Raw genomic sequence first — 6,000 nt, forward strand, 5'->3', positions numbered from 1 at the left:
CCCTGCAGAGAAGATTGCACATAGCTCCTTGAGGAGAACTATGGCCTTTCCTTCATGCCCCAGTGTAGGAGAATCCCAGGACAGGGAAGCAGGAGTGAGTGGGTTAGTGAGCACAGGGCGGGAGGATGGGATTGGAGGTGGTTTTAGAGGGGAAATGAGAAAAGGGGATAAAGTTTGAAATGTAAATAAATAAAATATCTAATAAAAAGAAAAAGAAAGAAAAATGATTGCAAAATAAATAAATAAATAAATAAATAAATAAATAAATAAATAAATAAATAAATAAATTTATTTTTAGAGGAGGATTATGGACTGTCTGTCAGGTATGTCAAATACACCCGCAGGGAGAATAGGACAAGGATGATTCTTAACATGGTGGTGTCTTCGGGACCACCTCAATCCCTGCTATGAAGTGCCCATGTTTTCTGGGTGAGCTAACTCTAGGTTTGAAGGCTCCCTCTCCTATAACTAGTAGACTGTTTCTATTAGATCCAGAGATTTGGCTCAGAATACTCTTCTTTAAGTCTGGAGATGAGAGAAAAATACATATTTACAACAAGGACTTTAGATCGGATCCTTGAGAAAACAGGATGCCCTCATGGGTTCTTGAGTAGTGGTATGCACATAATTAGAGTGACATTAAAAGTTCTTTATGCATTCATTTTTTATTTGCATATGTATCACCTTGTACTTGAGAGGATATCAAATGGTTTGGATTTTGTCAAGAGGACAACCAAGAAGAAAAGCTTGCTGAGAGTATATGGTGATACGGAGAGAATGTCGTCATGGCTTAGAATGGAAGGAAAGAACCACTGGCCATTCTTAATCTGGTAAAAGATGGAAAAGGAGAAGTATAGGCTGAGGAGTACCATGGCTCCATCAGTTTCGTAAATTCTACCTTCTTCCATTTGAGATATTGTAACAAAATAAAACGGACTGGGATCTGTACTGGGCAAGGATTTCTTTACTCCCCAGAGGATGTTGTGTCCTCACATGGAAGTTGCAGAAAGGGAGCTTCCTTCACACAGAATGCAGCATCTTCTGTAAGGCCCTCACCCCATTATTAAGAATGGAGAACTCAGTCACATCTTAAAGTCAGCACCTCTCACTGATGTCACAAGGAAGACAGGTCAAGTGCTGTCCTTAGCCAATATCTCAGGTTTAGGAGGCAGAGATGGTGAGAGAGAACTGAACTGCCTTTTACTCTTTTGCTCAGTGCGGTCTTGACATGTGGACATGGTGGTGTGACTTAGGTGAGTCCTTGAGAGTGGGTTATGTAAAATACAACAGTGAGGTTGAATTTTTAATCTAGAAATGATAAGATTCTTGCTCGGGTTCTTTCGAATCCAAGTCCAGGACAGAGAAGGAATAGGAATATTCGTTAGTTCGATAAGGCAAATGAATTTTTTAATGAATTTCAATTAGTTTTTAAATGAATGATACAAAAGCAAATAGCCTTCGCCTTCCTCGCTTCTGGTGACTCGCAGCCACTGCGCGAGTTAAAATAGAGCACGTTTTATTATACATCCCAGAGTAAAGGGGCTCGTGCTTTCTCTTCACAGTGACAACCACATTTTCTGGAACAATACCTGTTAAAGGTCACATTGAAGATCTGAGTCACAAACCCTATGATTTAAATTTGAGCCTAAGTTTTAAAATGTCGTGTCTAGAGCTTGCCAATTTCCACTAAGAACCACAGTGTCATTTTGAATTAGTGCCAAGTTGAAACAGGACCCTGCAGGATATTGTATCTCTAAGCAGCAAGGCGTACATGCTCTCCTGGCTCCATTCTTGACTTCTCTTGGGGCAAAGAAAACAACGTCAGACTTGACGGACCTGCTTTTTTGTAGAGTCCCTGATTTTCTGGTAACATCTGAGTTGTTAAAGTTTATCATACCTGGCTCCTAATGGCTCATCATGAATGCTGCTTTCTTTACTGAGCCTTCTTGGCTCCCCTTATTCCCGAAAGGAGGAACCTCAAACCCTCCGAGGCTTCACAAGTAGGTATACCCTCAGTGATGTCTCTATATGGTCCAGCGGCAGTGCCATGACTATATATGCATAAGCTTTCATCGATTAGCTCGCACCTCTCTGTATATGGGATGATCTTGCTTAATGTTCAAAATGACCTTCCAGAAAAAGGTTGTGTAGGGGGAAATGATGGGACAGAGTCTGAGTTCCATGGCCATGATGGAACTTTCCAGAAAGTTGAACTCCGCATCTCATTCTCATTAGTACTGGCTTAGTTGTATTCCTTGGTGAGACTAAGTTTTCAGGGGATGGGAGAAGGACTACTATTTCCATAGTTCTTGAATTTTATGATTTACTGATTGACTAATTGATAATCCATATGTAGTATGTAGTGGCTAAGTGAGTGCTTTTGTTTTTTTTGTTGTTGTTGTTTGTTTTTGTTTTGTTTTGTTTTGTTTTGTTTTTGGTAAGCACACCCATGCATTTTACTTCGAATTTGAATGCTGGGTTGTGTTTGAATGGTAATAAGAAAGAAAATGGAGGTCAGCTACTGTGGTCTGTTTATTTTGTATTTCTAGAACTTAGATCCTCTGTTCTCTCCTCTCTCTGTCAAGTTCTTCCTTCTTTCTTGCACAGTTGAATTCACTCTGTTCTCTTTTCTTCCCTTCATAGTAGCCCCCAACCTTGAAAACACTATTTTCTGCTGTTTTTCCATTTATGGTTTATGTTTCACTGCCAGATTTAAAATAAAAAAATTTTAAAAAGTCCTGTGTGGTGATCCTGGCTCCATCCTCTTCTAGCCTTTCTGGGGCATCTCCCAAGAGTGATCCAAATGAGATTAAACTTCCTCGACTCAGACAAAAGTACATGACATTGAATACTTTCACAATGAGCGAAGTTTTGAAGTGTTCAGTTCCTGGGTGCCATTCCTGAGACCTGCTTAAGTGGGGGTGGGAGAGCTGGTGGGGAGAAAACTGTGTGGGCTCCAGAACCATGTTGTTAACTTACTGAACATGAAAATAGAAATCAAGAGCCCTGTCAAACCTTACTCAGGCCCCTTCAGTCACTCAGGTGGTGGTAGCCACTTGCCTACCGCACTCAGGCAGCCTCTGAGGATGTAGACTCCATCCCCATCTGTGTCCAAGGAAGTAAACCATGAGGCACATAATGGGACCTGCAGAAGCGAGAAGCCTGCACTGACATTATTGGCATAGAAGAACACACAAACTGCACTGTCACGCCAGGGAGCTCCTTGTTTTCCAAGGAACTCTCATTGTTTGCTTTAGGAAAGAGAGTTGGAAGGAAAAACTGGCATTGCTTGAGCCTGGTTGTCTGCCTTTCACAAGACCTAACAGAATAAGACAATATTTGATATAAACCTAAAGCAAATTAGGAAACACAACTTCATAATTAATTTAGTAATATTTGAACATGGTATCTCGGGAGGTCATGTGCCTCTCATCAGTTGTGTTTATGAAATAGTTTTCTAAATCTCATAGGCTGCGAAATGAAATGTGAGCAAGAGCCAGCCCGAAGCCCTTGGGTTTTAGTAGAAACAGGACTTAGCCCTGAGCTCAACAAGATCTTTGTCTGCTTTTCTCCTCCTCGGTGTAGGTGGATGTCCCCCGAATCCTCCCCTCCATAAGGAAGCCCTGCCCAGACCCATGCCCACAGGCATGGGGAGAGTAGGCTCTTCCCAGATGCTCATAAGACTGCCCATGGCTCTTCAGTCTGAGCCCGATGAGATGAGGCAAAATGGAGAAGTAAGATTATAAAATATTCTCGGCTGTTTGCAGTTTCTAAATACAATGTTGAAAGCTCTGTGTCTCACGTCACAGCTTATGAATGAAATGATTTGGGTACAAAATCAATAGAAATTAATAAAATCACACTGAATATACTTTCAGAGCATGGAAGCTGGGACTGGCAGTTGGCCCTGGAAACATTCCCTAACAGTGTGCCTTTCTTTGCTTCCAGAAGCATTTGGCATGTCGGAGCCATCCTGTCTTCCGTGAGACTTCCTTTGAACAGCATCCATAAAACATTTTTATGCATACATTGTTTCAATCAAGCCCCGAAAGGACAGATATCCATCTTCTTCTCCGCGGGCTGCTTTAAGGTTTGTGTTATTTATTTCCATTTTTATTACAAAAGATATTGTTAATTTCAAGGGATTTTTCTTTTAAAAAATACACTGGTAATACATTTCAAAACTGTGAGCCTTTCATTTGAGTGGGTGATAGACATGAATAAAGGGAAGTGTATTGTGGTGCATCGCATTCTCATCATCACATGTTCTGTGTGTTGCTATGAGCGGTACATCCCATTCTCATCATCACGTGTTCTATATGATGCTATGAAGATAGTAGAGATAACACAGGTTCCACATCGACTGTAACAAATTTTATTTCTAGGTTTATGAACTCTTAACTGAGTTTATTCCGTTAGCTTCTATTAGATGTGACCATGTATCAGATTTTGCTAAGTATTTTTAATCAGCTACTATTCATGGATACAATGCACTTTGAAATATCAGAAATCAAAACTATATTAGTCAGTATTAACTAGCGTCATCACCGGGGCATGTTTAAGTGTGGAATCTCAGTGGACCAAGTGTCTTCATTCTATTCTACCAGGGGGTACTCGCCTTATGTTTCTTGAATGATAGGAACGCTTGTGTAAAAGAGTGTATATGCGTGTGTGCATGTGTGTGTGTGTGTGTGTGTGTATTAGCATTTTTGAAAAGCCAGCAGTACTTTTGCCCACTCCAGGTTGTTAGCCGGGCACAGCTTTCATCTGGAAGTATATATGCCTCTATATAGCACCAAATAAAATACTTTTTTTTTGAAGACACTGTTGGAAAACATTAGATCCAGTTCATGCATCTTTCATAGCTGGATGAAGCAGCAGAGCATATAAGGTAAAGCCCAGAACTTGGAGTGGACAGAAGCTAAATAAAGAACAACCGAGAAGCCACACTCTAGTTCCTAGAATAACACATCTTTTTCCCAGAGGCATTTATTTCATTTGGTGGGACTTTTATTCTGTCTAAGGTGACAAATGTCTTCTCTCTAATAGACCTATACTGTGTTTTACTTTTTTATTTCTTTTGTTTCTTTTAAGAAATCCGAGCAAATTTTACTGCCATCCTGGGCTAAACTCCAGCTTCCCATCTCATCGTCCATTGCTGGGAATCTCCATTAGCTTGTGTTGTAGAGCACAGCTGTGGGTATTGATTAAGGAGCTGGGGCTGATGGGAAGTTGCGCCCCCATTTCCCAGTCCACCTCAGTCTGTGATCTGGTAGCTTGCTGGACCTCAATAACTTTATCCACGGAAACAGACACACTGGGGCTGACATGAGGACAGGGGTCACCTGAATGCACCTCTCCTCATCCACAAACTATATTCTCCTTCACCTGTCGGGTTTTAGGCCTCCATACCCAAAGATGTGGTTTCCTTTTATGAAGCTGTTATTTTAAAAGACACAGAAAATGTGAAGTATACCCCTTAGTACAATTTTAAATATATGAATAAGTTTATGTATATCATGAAAATGTTCTTTGAGAATTATAGCAGTCTGTCATCTTAAATTCTGTACCTACTAAAAAGCAACTCTGCATATGTACATAGCTCCAGCCCCAGCCGCAATTCAATCATTTGTAAATCTGACCCCTTACTGTCCTGCTGTGAACCAAACTGTGGTCACTTGTCCTTCTGTGACCAGCTTGTTTCACTTCTTTGAAAGCAAAATTTCTTCCTTTGTTTTCTGGGCATATGTCACACTGTAAAAACCTCTATTGATTATCATTGTGTTTGTGCATGTGTCCATAATGGGTGTGGGGCTCATGTAGTACCATTTCCTGAGTATGGAAGTCAGAGGACAACTTTGTGGAGCTGGTTCTCTTCTTGTGGAGCTGTGCAGGCTCTAGGGCTCTAACTCAACCCACTGAGAGGCCTCACTAGCCACCCCCCACTAAGACGCCTCACCAGCCCCCCTCCACTAAGACGCCTCACCAGCGCCCCCACTA

The 6,000-nt window shown here is 41.2% G+C and overlaps 1 protein-coding gene across 14 annotated transcripts in view; it reads left to right on the plus strand.

Moving 5' to 3' along the window:
- The window catches only part of Enox1 (ecto-NOX disulfide-thiol exchanger 1), a 569,119-nt gene that overhangs the window by 279,712 nt on the left and 283,407 nt on the right, over positions 1-6,000 (plus strand). For 10 of the 14 annotated variants that reach the window (XM_031363000.1, XM_031362997.1, XM_031362998.1 and 7 more), the window contains one exon: positions 3,949-4,090. The gene's annotated coding sequence lies outside the window, so the exon portion shown is untranslated. Of the gene's footprint in view, positions 1-1,217; positions 1,254-3,594; positions 3,735-3,948; positions 4,091-6,000 lie in introns of those variants that run through there. The other 4 variants (XM_031362990.1, XM_031362991.1, XM_031362996.1 and 1 more) reach the window with 3 other exon arrangements.

This window comes from Mastomys coucha, unplaced genomic scaffold (genome assembly GCF_008632895.1).
Source record: "Mastomys coucha isolate ucsf_1 unplaced genomic scaffold, UCSF_Mcou_1 pScaffold9, whole genome shotgun sequence".
NCBI lineage: Eukaryota > Metazoa > Chordata > Mammalia > Rodentia > Muridae > Mastomys > Mastomys coucha.